At 45.3% G+C, this 12,465-nt stretch overlaps 1 protein-coding gene across 1 annotated transcript in view; it reads right to left on the bottom strand.

Moving 5' to 3' along the window:
* plxnb1a (plexin b1a) overlaps positions 1-10,971 on the bottom strand; it is a 126,845-nt gene extending 115,874 nt beyond the window's left edge. Inside the window, exons 1-2 of the mRNA XM_063207885.1 lie at positions 10,907-10,971; positions 10,519-10,657 (exon numbers count right to left, since the gene is read on the bottom strand). The gene's annotated coding sequence lies outside the window, so the exon portion shown is untranslated. The remainder of the gene's footprint in view (positions 1-10,518; positions 10,658-10,906) is intronic.
* Positions 10,972-12,465: the final 1,494 nt, after the last annotated feature.

Below are 12,465 nucleotides of genomic sequence, written 5' to 3'. Positions count from 1 at the left end.
CAGGTGCCAGCAAGTGAGTCAGACAAACCTGCTTGTTTATCAAATACAAATGATGCGGCCATTACTCTCAGAGCAAAACTAACACAGCATTTAGATAATCTAACAGTAACTCCTTCCAGCTTGGAGGAACTGTTCATTGTTTTTGGACCAAGTAAATATGTAAGCTTATGAAACCTAAACAGGACGCAAGTATTTCAGTCTGAGAACGTTTTAAATGAAAGCATACCCGTGTGCAGTGAGGTTGCTCGCATCCTTAACAACACTAATACTATACCATTCCATTCAAAAAGCAAATGACAAGAATAAACTCTCACTTAATACATGTTGATTGCATCATCCATTACACACCCACTACACTTGTCTATCAGCATAATCAGGGAGATCTTCTGAATTTAGATGATCTTAACTGACCTAATTTTCACTTTCTTCTGCTCCGAAAGCAAAAATCAATAGGGCAGTCCCCTTGCCTTGTTAAGGGGCCTACTCAGTCTACAGGGCATCCTCCTACGGCTCTAGGCCCATTGTAGAGAGAGAGAAGGGGGTATTGGAGAGACAGAGAGAGAGAGAGAGAGAGAGAGAGAGACAGAGAGAGAGAGACAGAGACAGAGAAAGGGGTGATGACAGAGAGAGAGAGAGAGAGAGAGAGAGAGAGAGAGAGACAGAGAAAAGGGTGATTACAGAGAGAGAGAGAGAGAGAGAGAGAGAAAAGGGGGATTGCAGAGAGAGAGAAAGGGGGGGTTGCAGAGAGAGAGAGAGAGAGAGAGAGAGAGAGAGAGAGAGAAAGGGGGTATTGCAGAGAGAGAGAGAGAAGGGGTGATTGCAGAGAGAGAGAGAGAGAGAGAAGGGGGATTGCAGAGAGAGAGAGAGAGAGAGAGAAGGGGGGATTGCAGAGAGAGAGAGAGAGAGAGAGAGAGAGAGAGAGAGAGAGAGAGAGAGAGAGAGAGAGAGAGAGAGAGAGAAGGGGGATTGCAGAGAGAGAGAAAGGGGGATTGCAGCGAGAGAGAAAGGGGGGATTGCAGAGAGAGAGAAAGAGGGGGATTGCAGCGAGAGAGAAAGGGGGGATTGCACGCTTGATCAGTCCGGCCGGACTCCTCTGCCAACTCTCTCCTGACATCAGCCATCAGCCCTCCTGCACCGCACTGAGGAGGCAGAGATCTCTGTGTGTGTGTGTGTGTGTGTGTGTGTGTGTGTGTGTGTGTGTGTGTGTGTGTGTGTGTGTGTGTGTGTGTGTGTGTGTGTGTGTGTGTGTGTGTGTGTGTTTTGGGGGGTTGAATGTATGTGTCCGTGAGAGTGCCTGCCTCTATGTTTGTGTGAGGGAGAGAAGTAAGAGAGAGAGAGAGAGAGAGAGAGAGAGAGAGAGAGAGAGAGAGAGAGAGAGAGAGAGAGAGAGAGAGAGAGAGAGAGAGAGACAGACAGACAGACAGACAGAGACAGACAGAGACAGAGAGCATGTGCGTTTGTGTGTAAGATTGGATTCTGCGTGCGGTGAGAAGCATGCGTGTGTGTGTGTGTGTGTTTGTGTGTGTATGCGTGCGTGCGTATTTGTGTGCGTAGATTGCGATGGAGGCTGCGTTGTGCGGTGAGAGAGAAGCTCAGCTGACTCCGCATTGCTAATCCCCGACTGCTTAATGCGATTTAGACTCGGCTTAGATACTTGACAGCTTTTAATTGATCAATCAACTTTGAGAACGGCCCGCAGCTCTCGTCTCACAGGGCAACAGCAGGCCAGTGCCAAGGAGCTGGGCCCATCAAAAGACCTCCAGAAGCCGTGATGCCAAAGACAGACAGGCAGCGCTTTGAACTGGCTGGCTGGGTATACGTATATATGTGGCTAGCCACAAGAAATTAGGTCACAAGTAGGCCTGGGCAAAACTGAGAAAATCACAAATAAAGATTTTTTTGTCCCCCTTTTTGCAGAATGTGCAAGTTGAGGTCTTGAAGAACTGCCCAGTGCTTCAGAGAACAGTAAGCTTATTATTTTGTCTAAAAGAATACATTTTGTCTATAAAATCTTTTTATGGGCAAGAGGAATTCAGAGCTGAATTTTCTGATTTCACATTCAAAAGGCCACAGATTCATTAGATATCACCAGATGACAATGGTGTCATTGTAACTCTTAGAATCTACACTTTCACTACCTATGATTACATCAATAAGGCCTCTGACCTATTTGTTGCCTGTTCTCTAGTGGCTAGTCACATATGTGAGGGTGAAGCTAAAGAACAGTTAACAAAAGTAAGCATAAAAGAGAATGATGCCATCATTGCATTTTAGCATGCAAGGGCTCACTTTTTAAAATGATGCAACAGTGGTGTTGCAGTACAGTACAGTAATAAAATATTGATTAAAGAACAAGCCTAGCTGTAGTAAACAACGATTATAAAAGAAACCCATCTACTTTGATCAATAATTAAGGTCAAAATATACTGTAGAGAGGATGAAATGAGGATGGAGCAGGTTACTGTGTTTATTTTACAATACCAGATGTCTATTAAAGGGACACTGTATGAGATTTTTAGTTGTTTATTTCCAGAATTCATGCTACCCATTCACTAATGTTACCTGTTTCATGAATATTTACCACCACCATCAAATTCTAAGTATTCATTATGACTGGAACAATTTCACTTTTCATACATGAAAAAAAACATGATCTTCTCCATGGTCCGCCATTTTCGAATTTCCAGAAATAGCCATTTTTAGCTGCAAAATTGACAGTACTTGGGCCATAATACAAAATGTTAGTTTATTATTAAGTAAACTTTCATGAAAAGGTCAAAGTTGGCAATAAGCGACACAGTTTCAATGATCAGCATAGTTGTAGTACCTTTTTTCACCATTTCATGCACAGTGTACCTTTAAAGACACCAAAAGATATACATATAGTATGTTATGAAATGATATACCACTAGTCAATTGTGCGATTACAAATGGATTATTCAGACACAGGAGAACAAAGTACTTCAACATTTTTTTTTTGCAGGCCCCAATTGGCCTTGGCAGTTGGCCTTCCCTCCACTCCACTTCCCCACTGGTGACAAAAGCTCCTGAATTATGGCAGTTGTAACACAGCAGCAGGTTCCACTTGCATTTGTGGGCATTCATGTCGTGTTTGCTCGTGTATTTTTAGCCAAACAACTGTCTGCACTTGGTGTGTGATATAACACCATGAATACCAGGGAAGGCTGTGTGTGTGTGTGTGTGTGTGTGTGTGTGTGTGTGTGTGTGTGTGTGTGTGTGTGTGTGTGTGTGTGTGTGTGTGTGTGTGTGTGTGTGTGTGTACGTACAATGTGCTTACATGTGCGTGTGTGTGTGTGTGTGTGTGTGTGTGTGTGTGTGTGTTTCAGTTTCACTTTACTGTTTGCTTTATCTGCTTTTAACAGCTAAGTGTATCACCAATTCTTCAGTTTTGGGTGTGAGCGTGACTAATTACACAGAGTCAGTCATAACTCTCTACTGTCCTTCACAAACAACCTCCATTACTGTGGCTCACCTGAGCACGTCAACACGAGAGGAAAAACCCAACAAGTTACCCTGGTAACAAGTCACCCTGCCCCCGAGGCCTCACCTCCTTACGCACACATTACACACAAACACACACACACACACACACACACACACACACACACACACACACACACACACACACACACACACACACACACACACACACACACACACACACACACCTGACTGTTCACTTCTACCAGCCAGTCACCCACCCCCGAGCCCTCAAACTCCACGTCACACCACCACACCCCCACACCGCACCACCGGCAGCACACCACCACACCACCACCCCCTCCCCCCCACCACCACACCCCCACACCCCCACACCGCACCACCGGCAGCACACCACCACACCTCCATACACCACCACACCTCCACACCACACCCCCATCTGCGCTAACCAGCCTACGAGGCAGTGGAGCGCGCGGCACCGGGGCTGGGGGGTGTGAGTGAGAGTAAGGACCAGGGTGTATTCTGGGTAAGGAAAACACTTGAGTCTGACGCTAATGAAAAGGAGTTATTTATGGAGAGGGCCCAGAGGACCATCTGAAGCACCCACAGGAGGCTTGCCGCCGTCGTGAGGGCGCTTTTTACACGCTGAGGGGGCAAGGCCGCCCTGCTCTTGGGGCTATAACACGTGGGAGGCTCATCAGAAGGGTTTTTTTACACCAAAGGAAAGGCTAGCTAGCGTTAGATCAATTTGGGTAGCTAGCAGTAGGCTTGTCAGGTGGGTTTTCACACCGCCGGCAGAAAGGCTGCTCTGCTCCTGGGTTCAGGGATTTTATTTTGACACCAAAGGGCAGGCTGCCCTGCCCTGCGATCAATTTGGCTAGCGGGAGGCTTGTCAGAAGGTTTCCCACCTGGGAAAAGGCTGCCTGCCTGGCTGGCTCTCGGGGCTACCGAGGGCGAGGTATCTCAAAGGTTTTTCACACTAAAGTGCAGGCTACCATGCGATCATTTTGGCTAGAGGGGGATTTGTTAGAGGTTTTTTGCACCAAGGGGAATCCTAGTCTTGGGCTAACAAGGGTGATGTTTCTGAAAGGTTTCCTAAACCAAAGGAAAGGCTACTCAGCAGTTGTTCTGGCTAGTAGGAGGTTCATTAGGAGTTCGTATGCCATGGGGAAGGCTGCCCCCTACTCCTACTAAGGAGACGTAGGGCGAGGATTCTCAAAGGTTTGTACACCAAAAGACAGGCACATCCAGCTGCTGAGCTGGCTAGCAGTAGGTTTAGAGGTTATACAACAAAGGGAAGGCTACCCTGCCTTCATTTTGGCTAGCGGATTATTTGTTGGTGGATTTTACACCAACAGCATGGCTACACAGCAGTTGAGCTGGCTAGCAGGTGGTGGTTAGTTAGAAGTTTCAACACCAAGGCGGAAGGAAACTCGTCTCTTGGGTTTACGGGCTGCAGGACGGCCCGGTGGGGGCAGTGAACATTAACACAGGGCCGGGGAGCAGGCCAGGGGCCCCCACCATCGTCTGGATAATGGATGTGTGTATGTGTGTATGTGTAGCAGACCCTCACATCTGTGTGTGACTGACCGTGCCTAATGAGGTCAGTTACACCGCCCAACAAATGCAAAGTGCAGTAACTACATAAAACAAAGGAGATACGCACTCCGCGCTTCTAAATTAACAATCCGGTGCAACCAGAGCAGGACTAAAACATAAGCAAAAAAGGGAAAGAAATCTGGTGCCACACGGATGTCTATTTTCTGTAATTTATTTTTAGTGCAGTGAGACTAACGTTTCGACATGCTTCTCCATCAGAGTCCTCCTGCAGTAACTACATATTTTGTCAAAATTTCACAAAACCTCCCTTATCTTGTGACAAATCTGTATGGCCCAAACGGGTCCTGTGTTAGAGTCAAATTTGCAGTGACTACAATATCCAACCTAATACCAAGGCTTTTGAAGGCATTTTTCTCAGTTTCATTGTTGGTGAAGTTACTGAACTTTGTCTTCATATGTCAGATTCCCAGTCCAGCTGTGATCTCGTGTGTGTGTTTGTGTGTGTGTGTGTGTGTGTGTGTGTGTGTGTGTGTGTGTGTGTGTGTGCGTGTGCGTGTGCGTGTGCGTGTGCGTGTGCGTGTGTGTGTGTGTGTGTGTGAGTGTGCCTAATGAAGTCAGGACTCGGCCAGGGTGGGCCCGGTGGGATCTATGAGGAGCTCACAGTTGGCCATGTTTTCCACAATCCACAACCCTCTAGAACAGGGGTGTCAAACTCATTTTGGTCCAGGTGCCGCATACAACCCATGAGGACCTCAAGCGGGCCGCATTAGTAACATTATCGCAAAAAAAAAAAAACATAAAGCAGAGGATTAGTTTTCAATACTATCGCGTTATCTTTTCAGCATGTTTTAAAAGTGTGTCGAATATGTAGAAAACAATGCAATACTGATAATCCTGTGCAAAATTTCATTGATTTCATTCATTCATTGGCAACTGTCAATGAATAAAATAGGGGACAGTTCATTTTGGCGGGGGGTCTGGGGGTCTTCCCCCAGAAAATTTTGTATTTCTTAGATGTAATTTCCTGCATTTTAACGCATTTTAATATCCCGTTTCCCGTTTCAGCTCAATACGAACCAATACAAATACAGTTATATTTATTATTTAATTAAAACCAATACTAATACGATATGAATAAGAAGTATTAACATTTGACATCTATATATGAGGTCTATATATGAGCTTTACCAAATGCCTGTCACAGTACATATTCACCATTTATACTAGAAGTCTGATGTGCACTTTACTACAAATACAGTGTAAGAGAGAGAGAGGACCATTGGGTTAATGTCATGCAGGTCTCGATTTTGTCCCCAGTGGCGTAATTGCGCATTTCGGTTATTTCTTTGTAAAAGCAAAAAAAAAACTTAACATCCGGGCCGGGTCGAACCCTCTGGCGGGCCGGATGCGGCCCCCGGGCCGTATGTTTGACACCCCTGCTCTAGAAGGAGCTTGTCCATATTTTGCTAGTTTGGTCGGGTAAATTTCTAACTTTTTCCCGAAAGCAATTCCCCGAAAATGTACATTTCAACAGTATTTTGTAAAAAAAAAAAAAACAATGAAATGGCAAGTTGCAAATAATAACCATTGAAGAGACCACCCAAATGCCCAGCATGGAGTCACCCCACTCTTATCTTCACAGGACAAAAAAGTCATTTTATTATCACTTAAGATGTACAGTGAGATATCTCACTGGTCGTCGTATCGACGAGACAGACAGCCTGACCCACCAGCCGGACCATCACCGACCACCCAAATGCCCTGTGTCAGGCCGGCACGTCTCGTTTTCACCACTGATAGGCCTTAATGGTGTCATGTTTAACGACCTGCTGCCACAGCGCCTGGACTCGGGGGAGCGTCACCACCACCACCACCACACCCCACCTGACCCACCACCTACGCCAACCAGCCCCTCACACCCCCCCTACTACTAGGCTACTCAGCCCACCACACATGTGACACCAGGACCCACCACACCCCACCTACTACGCCACCACACCCCACCTACTACTAGGCTACTCAGCCCACCACACATGTGACACCAGGACCCACCACACCCCACCTACTACGCCACCACACCCCACCTACTACGCCACTCAGCCCCTCACACATGTGACACGAGGACCCAGCATGCAGAACAGCTGCTACTGGTGGTGACTCATGCCAAAAATATGGAACCTGTTTAAAATGAAAAATGTGCTCTTTATGTTAAGTAAAAAAAAAAGAAAAGATGGTGATGAGGCAGAATGAGTTGTTGGATAGATGCCCTGCTGCCTGTCAGTGCACTGTGGTGTGTGTGTGTGTGTGTTTGTGTGTGTGTGTGTGTGTGTGTGTGTGTGTGTGTGTGTGTGTGTGTGTGTGTGTGTGTGTGTGTGTGTGTGTGTGTGTGTGTGTGTGTGTGTGTGTGTGTGTGTGTGCGTGATTGTATGTGTGCGTGTGTGCGTGTGAGTTTGTACATGCGTGATTGCGTGCGTGATTGCATGTGTGCGTGTGTGTGCGCGTGCGTGTGTATGTGTGTGTGTGTGTGTGTGTGTGCACGCACCTGCGTCTGTCTGTGTGTTTCAGTTTCACTATTCTGTATGTTTTATCTTGTTTTAATTTGACCAGCTAAGTGTATCATCAATGCTTCTCTTTTTGTCTCCCTATACTAGCTTGTGTTGTGCACAGTTGAAATGGCAATAAAGCCTACTGTACTTGACTTGTATTTTATTGGTGTGTTCTACATGTGTGTTTACAGTAATGCTTCATCACCCTCCTCCTCTTCTGTGGGCCGCACTTGCGGTCGTCAACACGACCCAGTTCCAACCCTCCCCTGTCCGTCATCCCCAATATGTTTACAGTATAGAGGTTTCTGGAAACCTGAAGGCTTGTGTGAGCTGAAGGACACACACACACACACACACACACACACACACACACACACACACACACACACACACACACACACACACACACACACACACACACACACACACACACACACACACACACACACACACACACACACACAAACGATTGCCAGCATTTACGCATTTCTCTATATGCAGATGCAACAGATCAGAGGGAAGGAGGTACATGGGTCTCTCTCTCTCTCTCTCTCTCTCTCTCTCTCTCTCTCTCTCTCTCTCTCTCTCTCTCTCTCTCTCTCTCTCTCTCTCTCTCCCTCTCTCTTTCTCTCCACCCCCTCATCTGTCTCTGTCTCATTAAGTAAATGCTTGATTAGATCATTACCTAAAAGGATGCTAAGATGCGGTTCTAAATCAGCTGGACAGGGGAGGCCTGTCACCTCTTCACCGGTCTGAACTCTGATGTTAGATAAGCTGTGGTTCTCTACACAACACAGTGCTACACCACCAGGGCCTGAAAACCCAGATAAACGTTGAATAAAACAACCATAACTGTCTACAATCATCATTCTGTGCTTATGAAATACATATTCAGAAAACACAAGCAGACGCGAACTTGAGATTGCCCAAAACAACATTCTAGGTGATAGTTTACGGGAGACTTTCCCCCTTTCTCTGTTATTATACACAGCCAATGCCAATGTCCATACTATTTGAATATGAATGTCAATACTTGACTCCACAAAGACAGATTAAATCGTAGCTATTTGGTGAAAATGGTATCCGACTCAATGTTGGCTGAAAAACTTAATCATCACACCATTGCAACATTACCAAGAGTCTTACGGTAAGTAACAGGTTAGGACATGGTCATTGGTTTTGGTACCAACAATCTTATAATCCATGAAATAGGTGAAGAGGTATGGCAAACAGGTAATCTTCAATCCACATGGTAGCCGCCTTTATAGCAAAGCACAAAGAGACTGTGTAACTGCCTTTCCCAGTAGGGGTGTCTTTTTGCATTTGTTTGAAGGCTCATCACTTAAAAGGGAATTGGGAATCGCACATTACATATTCCAGCGCACACACCAAAGCAGGTGCTTTATTCTTTTCCAAAGACGCGCTGCAGTGAAACATTCAAAGAGATTCTAAAGAATTCCTCCGCAGGCCACGCTCTACTCTGTCACTATAAGTCAAAGTAAAAAGTCTGTATTTCAAAAACAAAAAAGCAACACTTTTTACAAACAAGTGTCTCATACTCAAACAATCAACCTTAGACCAGATGCTTTATTCTTTTCAAAAGAAAAAAATACAAAAGTAATCTGACTGGGCCGACTCATTGACACTAAGTCCAGCTAATAAGTCTGTATTTCAACATAGGAACAGCTAATAAATCCACAAGTTGGAAGAAAAACATGTCTTCTGTCTTAGTCATGTAATTAACCCAATGGCCAGTCACGTCCATAATTTATTTGGTGAATACACGTCCGCCCTGACATGAGTAGTCTGGCTACGCGCCCTAAAGAAACATCACCACCCAACAGGAACAAGAACTAACCTGTAGCGGTGAATCACAGGCCATCACACAGATATGAATGCAACTAAGGCACTGCAGAAAACCCATGAACTGTGGCCTACAGACAAAGGCTTAACCAAAACACACACTATTAAAACAATAATACATATAGGCCTACTGCTCATTGATGAGTCTTAAGTTTTGCTGAGGAAATCAAATGTGTGTTCATACCAAGAAAAGGGTCCAAACAAACAGAGTAAGGTGTGTGTGTGTGTGTGTGTGTGTGTGTGTGTGTGTGTGTGTGTGTGTGTGTGTGTGTGTGTGTGTGTGTGTGTCTGTCTGTCTGTCTGTCTGTCTGTCTGTCTGTCTGTGCGCGCGCGCGTGCGAGTGTGTGAAGGGAAGAATCGCAGGCCAGGCACCCTTTGCGGAAGACCAACAGAGGAGCTGGACAAAGGACCCCCCAGACAGTAGGCAGCTGGATACATACCATATGAGCCTGCAAAAATACTGACATACACTGCGGGGACGTCTTTTGAGTCCAAACAAGGGCGCTTTAGGGGGGACGGGAGCGGTTTGTTTGTCCAGTGGGCTACCACACATTATCAGGGCAACTGCTCCAGCCGAGGAACCACATGAATCAAAGTTCAATCATCACACCATCATTTCCCTATCTCATTGAGGGAACTACAGAAGCGTACTCGTTTACATTGCCTAAAACGTTTGCTTCTTCCTGTACGATATTACGCGCGATCATCCTTAAGCTTTAGTTTGCATTAAAAGGCTTCATTTGTCTTCTAAGATGCAAAACAACATAACACAACTGTTGATGTGTTTGCGCAGTTGTAGGCTATTCATTGAGAAAATCTTCACTCTTGTGGCATTGTACCAACTTTCACAAACACCAGTTAAAAATGAGCTGAAAAGAAACAATGTGGCATTAACTGAGGAAGATGAGACAACAATTGATAATTCGACAACCTCGTTAGGAATACGCGTAGCCTACACCACTATTCATCAGCTAAAGGGGCTACATTTAACTTATTTAGGCATTGAAATATGTGACAGACGTTCCCCACAGACACATTATTCATGTAATTACGACATGATTGAAGTGGGAAATTATGTCTTTCTTACCCTTACATGGCGAAACTTTCCCAATGTTTTCAGCTTTGGACAAGCGGCAGCCGTAAGGTCTTGTTCCACACCTCTGCCACACCTACTCCCTGGATAACAGGGACCGTTATGTGGACTTATCCCAACAAAGCCAGGCTCCCTGACACCAAAGGAATAGATATATTGTCACAACCTCGCAGAAAAATTAAATAGTATCCACATTCATGTGACAAGAAGACTTCGGAAAGCGCACGTGTGAAGTTACAGCGTGACAAGTTCTTATTGTGGTCGGTCGCCAAAAGGCTCGTGGAAATCTGAACGGAAAAGTACAGCCTACTTGTTGGACGCGCGTTATAACTGATGTCAAAAGCTAAAACTAGCTGAAAATATTGATGTTTCTGAGCAATACCTTGAGGTGTCAAGACAAACGGCAGTATGATACCACGGGAGCCGTCCGCACTCTGAGCTACTAGCCTTGACTGTGATGGAAAGGGGCAGGGTTTCTTTGCAGCGCTGTTTCGACAGAGAAGCTACCAGTCAGCAAGCTGCCCAGTGAAATAGACCAATAGTTGTTTTCTGTTGCTGCCCAATATTTTCCTCTTTTATGAAGATTATAACACAATATAGGCTATCCAGTGATAAGATTCACTGTCTAAGGCTCATATTCTGGCTCTGAGAAATGATTATCTATAGGTTTCAGAACAGAATCCTGCTATTTTTATTTATGGCATGGATCATTTTATACTCTGCATTAGAATGTAATGCTAAACAGGTTTACGTTATTACCTGCGTGGCACATTCTAGTAATTTACAATCCAACATTGTTGTGCTGCTTGAGGTGTATATTTGACTATTTTAATTAGTTAAGAGCAGCACTGAAATAAAACCCTCCCATGAGGAACATAATGGTTTTATGTTCAACATAAATATTGTTTATCTGGTCTGAGAATGTGCCTGCCTTTATTATTGATATCATTGCGAATAATTGGGTCAATAGATATACAGGCCTAACCTTAAAGGACATGCATTCCAAACAATGATTAGGCCTACAAGAAGAATAGTGTGTGTGTGTGTGTGTGTGTGTGTGTGTGTGTGTGTGTGTGTGTGTGTGTGTGTGTGTGTGTGTGTGTGTGTGTGTGTGTGTGTGTGTGTGTGTGTGTGTGTGTGTGTGAGAGAGAGAGAGGGGGGGGGGGTGGGCAGTGCAATCATGACTATGGATAAGTGTGCAATGATTTATGAAGTGTAGGCCTACACTCACTCTCATAATCCTTCCTTCACTTCAGTATTAAAGTGTCTTCAACATTATTAACTCATAGTGGGGGGCAGAGCAGACCTTTCCAGGTTTTTTGTGACTGTGTCTGTCCTCTATGTGTGATCCTGGTATGGGTTTTATTTTTTTATTTTTGACACAGCGATAACGCAATTCTAGTGCCCCCCAGAGGTGGGATGGAACAGCCACAGACCTGTACAGGAAGACCTATACAGATCTGTGGGTACAGCGATGTGCCTTGATAGCGTACAGGCCTATATCTGATTTAGCCAGGTCAGAGGACCAGAGACAACGCAAGCCATGTGACTGACTGTATGTCTATCTAAAGATAATGACACAGCCCAGCTGTAACAGGAAGCCAAATGTCCTAGCCAGGCCGCACCCTCCTAGTGACGCAACACCTTCTGCATTGCAACTAGTCAGGTCAAGAGCAATGCAAGTACTTTCTGAGTTCCCGTGGGGGTGGGGGTGGGGGGGGGGTGGGGTGTCCCCAAATTTGCACATCGCATGTGTTGGACATGATCTCTTTCTCTCATGAGAATTCCACCAGCAAGCTTTAATACAACGTTTCAGTCAAGGTTTTTCAGGTAAAAAGAAAGTTTGATGAGGAAGTTCGGATGAAGAAGGTCGGATGAGTGGATGAGCGAAGCATTGTATTTAAGTTTGCGGGTGGAATGGACAGTGTGCAGGATCTTTTT

The sequence above is a fragment of the Engraulis encrasicolus genome, chromosome 10 (genome assembly GCF_034702125.1).
Source record: "Engraulis encrasicolus isolate BLACKSEA-1 chromosome 10, IST_EnEncr_1.0, whole genome shotgun sequence".
Classification (NCBI taxonomy): Eukaryota; Metazoa; Chordata; class Actinopteri; order Clupeiformes; family Engraulidae; genus Engraulis; species Engraulis encrasicolus.
The sequence above is the reverse complement of the archived record's forward strand: the minus strand, read 5'-3'. Positions and strand labels throughout refer to the sequence as shown.